This window comes from Anthonomus grandis, chromosome 2 (assembly GCF_022605725.1).
Source record: "Anthonomus grandis grandis chromosome 2, icAntGran1.3, whole genome shotgun sequence".
Taxonomy (NCBI): Eukaryota; Metazoa; Arthropoda; class Insecta; order Coleoptera; family Curculionidae; genus Anthonomus; species Anthonomus grandis.
In genome coordinates, this window is record NC_065547.1 from 32,073,351 (window position 1) to 32,079,641 (window position 6,291).

The 6,291-nt window shown below is 33.5% G+C and overlaps 1 pseudogene; it reads left to right on the plus strand.

Annotated features, from left to right (window-relative positions):
* Window positions 1–4,691: 4,691 nt before the first annotated feature.
* On the plus strand, window positions 4,692–5,601 carry LOC126750154 (uncharacterized; annotated as a pseudogene).
* The last annotated feature ends 690 nt before the right edge of the window (window positions 5,602–6,291 follow it).

Here is a 6,291-nt window from a genome sequence, read left to right on the forward strand (position 1 = left end):
TAGGCTCTGGGTATTTATTAATAATGTCGTATTTTGACTCGTCAGGCAAAATTCCATTACTAGTAATCCTGTGACCTAGGTAGGTAACTTCTTGCGAAAAAAAATTGCATTTTTCGGGATTTAATTTTAAATTGTATTTTCTGCACGTTTCAAATACACTACGTAAATTTTGTAAATGATGATTTTTTGAACAACCAATTACAATTACGTCATCCATGTACAAGAAAGCCTTTTCAGGTGTTATTCCAGCAAATGCTATATTCATCATCCTCTGGAAACTGTTTGGGCTTATTCTGAGGCCAAATGGTAACCTTGTAAATCTGTAGCTACCTGTACTTGTACTAAAAGTTGTAAAATCTCTAGATTCTTCTGCAAGTGGTATTTGATGAAAGCCCGCCTTTAAATCTAGGGTTGAAAACCATTTAGCACGGCCTAGTTGGTCTAAAATATCGTCAATTCGAGGCAATGGAAATTTATCAGGGATAATTTTCTTATTTGCCTCTCTAAAATCCACTACTAGTCGCCATTTTTTATCATGACCCTTAGATTTCTTAGGTACCAAAAGGATTGGACTATTGTAAACGGCATTAGATTCCTCTATTATGTTTTCCTCTAACATTTTACTTACCTGTGCATTTATTTCTTTAGATTGGGAAAGCGGTGTTCGATAATTTTTTATATAGAAAGGTTGCTCATCAGCTAATTTAATTTTTTGTTTATAAAAATTGTTTGTTGTTAATTTATCACATTTTAACCCAAATATATCAGCAAATTCCATGCATAATTCGGTGGTTTCCTTTTTCGCGCATTCCGGGATGTTTTTATTTAATTCCTTTAATAGTTGATTTTTTCGGTTATTTTGATTACAATGCAATTGATAACACGAAAAGTTTTTTAGGGGTTCGGTTACAATTTTAGGATTATTTATGGTTATGGTTTCGCATGTTGTATTTAGAATTTTAATTATTGGACTTGACCTAGAAATTATGGTTGATGCTATGAAAACGCCTGGGGATATTTCGTTATTTAATACAACCGAATCTTCTTTAAGATATTTTAACTTTTCTACTTTTCTAATTATTTCACATCTCGGGGGGATAATTAACATATCTTTTGCAGGGCTGTCATGAATTGGTATAGAGATAAAATTATTATGAAGTCTTATTTGCATTGTCCAATTAGAGTAGTCCAATTGACATTGATATTGTGTAATAAAATCGCTACCAAGAATTCCATCTGCTGGTATGGGAAAATTATCCTCAACTATGTGAAAATTTTGTTTTAAAGAAAAATTGTCAATAAACATTACAGTTTTAGTAGTACCTATGGAAGTTATATGTCCTTCTGTAACACCGTTTATCCTGCTAGCATTTGCTCTGTCAACTATTTGGTTTTTATCGATTTTTGTTCGCTTAATTAAAGAAATATCGGCACCAGTATCTACGATTAATGTTATTGTTTCATTTTGTGTCATTTGGGTCTGAACGACGATAAAATTTGACAACGATAGGTCCATGTTAAAAATATTTATTGCTCCCCCAATGGACCTGGTTGGGGTGATAATTCGTTTCCCGAATTATCTGTCTCAAAGCTGCGCACAGAATAGTTTCCTCTGCCTCGTTGAGAATAGCCCCTGTGACCTCTATATCTGCTATGGCCACCATGATAATTATTATGGATAGGAACTTCAGGATTTCTATTAAATCCTCTTTTCCATTGTCCTTGCGCCCTAGGATAATGACCTCTATAATTTGGATTTCCTCTATTGTTGAATCGATTTTGTGTAAAAAGGACTGTAGAATTTTTTGATTCAGTTTCGACGCTAACAAACTTTGTCAAGGCGTCTTGAGTTGTGTTGAATGTGCCTGCTTCCATTATCAACCTGGATCTTTCTGAGGTTGCATTCGATTTTAGGGCTTTAACTGCAATATTAGTTGTATAACCCTCTGCTACATTTACTGGTACACCTTCATTTATGTACGCTCTTTTTAAGCTTGTTGCTAAAGCTTCTATGTCAGATGCATATTTTGATGTATCGCTGGATCCTTGTTTAAGAGCTAATAATTTTGCCGAAACTAACTGCGAACTTTCACCCTTAATATTGCTTGTTAGTTTTTGAATTATAATTGGTATGGTATCATTATCGCCAATAAGGTCTCTTGCTTTACCAACTAATTTAGTTTTAATAAGAGCCACGGCATTTGCTTCGTGCCCTTCGCAATTTTCTTGGATTAAAGTTAGTGCGTCAATAAAAGATCGAAGTTTATCGAAGAACGATCGAAGAACTCTGCTGGTGAAATTAAAAAAATCAATTTTAGTCATCGCCATTTTGCCAGTTTCAATTTTAATTTCAGTGTTTGTATTTTCTTCGTCTGAACCCTCTGAAGAGTTTTCACTGTCAATAATATCCTCCTCAATCACGTTTGGATCAATTAGTTCAGTGCACGATGTAGGTATTTTATACGAAACATTTAATACTTGATATACCCTGACTACTTTATCTCTTGAGACGGAAAAAAGTTTTTTAATAGCAAAATACTGTTCTTGACTTAAATTTTTGTAATCATGTAATACAAGTTGCACAAAGGTATTATAGTATTTAAGTAAATTATCCCTAACTTCTTTTTTAATTTCCTCTGATTTAGGTATTTTTTTCTTTAAGACTCTTTTTGATTCGTTAGTAATTAATATTTTTAAATTTGATAACTTGGTATAAAGTTCCTCCCAAGCTGATGACATAAAAATAACTAAATTTAGCCTAAATTACAGTAAAAAAAATCTAACATAATAGTAGTACATGAAAAATGTAAACAAAAATCCAACATAAAAATTATTATTCAGCTATATATATGTAATATGTAACTTTATAATATATTATAATATTATAACTTTCGATTACTTTATGAACTAATAAAAAAAAATAGTTTTACCCCCAAGAATATTTTAAAACTGCTAAATAGCCAAAAAATCTTATTCTAAATATGCACAAATAAATAAAATTACATACCAACTATAATATAACATTTGTGTGGTCCATGTCCTGGGACGGATGCAAAATCACCATTACATCTCCTTCTTCCATCTTCCAATAAACAGGTGGCGTTTAATCGCTCGTCCTTAATGTCACTGATTTCAGGTTTTACTAAAATATTTTTCTACACCAACACATTGTTTCTTCTTTCACTAACACGGACTTACAAACACAAACCACTATGTAATAGTCTTACTTAGACATCACCAACTGGAGCTTTCAGCATAAGACTTCTTGACAAGTCTCTTTTCATGTTTCTGCGGTAATCCTTCCTAATTTTTAGTAACACCAAGGTTACAACAGCCACAGTGATTATATAAAGCAGAATACGGATATCCATAGGGACATTTATAGCTTGTTCTTCCACTATAAAATTGGAGTTTACAACACCTGTGTCCGTAACTTCAGCATGCTTGGTGTTAGTAGTACCCATATTGACTCACACTGTATGTTACTGTACATTAGCACACTTTACAGCAACTAGCTCCCATACTTTTACCACGGTTTTACTATAAACATTTTTCTTTTTGTACTATATACATATAGAACAATTACTACTCTTACTGAAAAATGCACTAAAAAATGGTGTTTGGCACTGGCAGGGTCGCCATGTGAAGGTTCGATTTAGGAATTATAAATAAGAATGCCAAATGCGCTTACACCATGGTATATTACTCTCTTCGATGATATCTGGTATATTAGTAGTTATTTTAAAAACAGTGTTCTACATAATTGTCGTGCATACGTGTGCAATAGTATTGCATAAATATTTAACAATAATAATAATTCATGGTATAACAAATTAATATACAGTATGATACTTGAAAATAAATAACATATATCACTATTATATTATTGTACCACAAGACTTATTTACTGTTTTATTTATTTTAAAGCCACTGAAGTGTTTTGTTTTAGCAGTTAGTTTTGCGAATTTTGTGTTATTTCGCTTTTTTAAAATTTAATCAAAAATTTCAAAAGGCCTTAGTGATGCCGAATTAGAACGGCTATTTTATGCAGACTCCGATGATGAAATAGGGGAATTTGACGTAATTTTGTCTGACGATGAGGAAAGTGACGGGGAACCGGAAATAAATGACGAGGAGTCGGATCTTATTGAATGCGATAGTGACAGTCAAGGCACATCTGTGGACTGCTCCTACTACTAACTAATGAACAGCAAGAGTCTATGGACGGTGGAAATCTATTTTATAAATCTAAAGATGGTATCCAGTGGTCAAAAGTTCTCTATCCTCAGACACGCAGAGCAGCTAAAGATATAATAACGAATAAACAAGGTCTTACTTCGAATAGTTCAAATTTTATCACTGAAATTGAACATTTTTACTATTCATGTCAGACAATATATTGAATATATTAGTAGTTCAAACGAATAGAAAAGCTGAAGAGGTAAGTTTCCTTTTTCATTGACAAAAAATTTAAAATTTTATTTGATATTATTTATCAGTATTATTAGTTTTCTTGATTTTACTGTTACTTATTAAGAATCATTTTGTTATAGGTAATAAGGCAATGGAATGAAAAATATCCACATAAATTGCAACGAACTTGGCAGCTTACCGATTCTACGGAAATCAAGGCGTACCTAGGAATCCTGCTGATCCAAGGAGCGCTTCAAGCAACCAAGGAGCTCCAAAAAATGTTATGGTGTACAGATAAGAAATATGCCAGGCCTATTATTCCGGCAAGTATGTCTCGTAATGGATTTCAGTTGCTTACAGCATTTATTCGATTTGACGACTATTCTACTAGACCTCAGCGTAAGATAAACGATAAATTGGGGCCAATTAGAGAAGTTTTTGATTTGTTTGTTCAGAATTGTATCATGGCCTATTCACATGTTACTATAGATGAGCAACTTGTTTCCTTCAGAGGGAGATGTCCTTTTCGAGTTTACATGAAAAGTAAGCCTGATAAATATGGCCTTAAAATTTGGGCAATGGCGAATAGTAAAAATTCATACAGTATAAATTTACAGTTTTATCTTGGTAAAATAAATAACAAACCAGAAAAAATCAGGGTAAGAGAGTGGTTTTGGATCTTGTTGAACCCCTTGGCACTGGATATGGAGTAACCACTGATAATTTTTTTACAAGTCTACCACTGGCAGATAAGCTTGCTGAAAAAAAACTTACCCTGTGTGGAACCCTCAGAAAAAATAAGTCATACATTCCAAACGAGTTGCAACCCAAAATATTTAGGCCTGAATTTTCTAGTATGTTTGCATTCACAAAAGAACATACTATTGTGTCTTATACACCTAGCAAAGGCAAAGCAGTTATTTTATTGTCTACGGAACAACATGATGATACTGTTTCAGATGAAAAATATAAGAATAAACCTCATATTATACTTCATTATAATGATACAAAGGGTGCTGTAGAGACCACAGATAAAATGGTAAAGCAATACTCTGCTCGCAGAATTTGCAATCGATGGCCAATGGCAATTTTTGGCCAATTATTAGATATTGCGGCACTAAACTCTTTTATTTTATGAGACATCAAGTATCCAAAAATCAAAAAATTTAAGGACGACCGACGATATTTTTTGCTTCAGTTAGGAGAATCTTTGGTAAAAGAATATATTGTACGAAGATATAATAACTAAAAACGCTTGAGCAAGACGCTAAGGCAGTATATGCGCGATGTTGTTCCAGACTTGTTGTCTCCTCCAGTTGAAAACCAAAATGAAAGACTTAAAAGTGGACTTTGTTATCTCTGTGATCGAAATAGAGATCGAAAATCTAGACAACTTTGCAAGGAGTGTCAAAATTTCGTATGCGCGGAACACCATGTAAAAGAAGTGAAGTGTGTTAAGTGCAAAGAAAATTAACTATGCTTTTTTATAATTTTTAGTTACAAGTTTATTTTATGTATTTGTATAATTAAAAACATGTAAATGTATCAGTAGTATCATTTTCATGATGGGGTACAAATGTACCCCACTTGGGACTTTACGTAACTTTTCTAACGTGGGAAGACGAAGGTTAATCGTCTTCCAGAATGACGGGTGTCCTGCACACTATCGGGTCGCCGTTAGAGAATTTTTGGACAATACTTTTCCCAATTCGTGGATCGGAAGAGCAGGTCCCATCGCATGACCTCCACGGTCCCCTGATTTAACCCCTCTCGATTTTTACGTATGGGGACGTGCGAAAGAACTCGTGTACGAAGTGGAAATTGACAATCTAGACCACTTAATTCAAAGAATCAATGCCGCTTTTCTAACCGATAGAG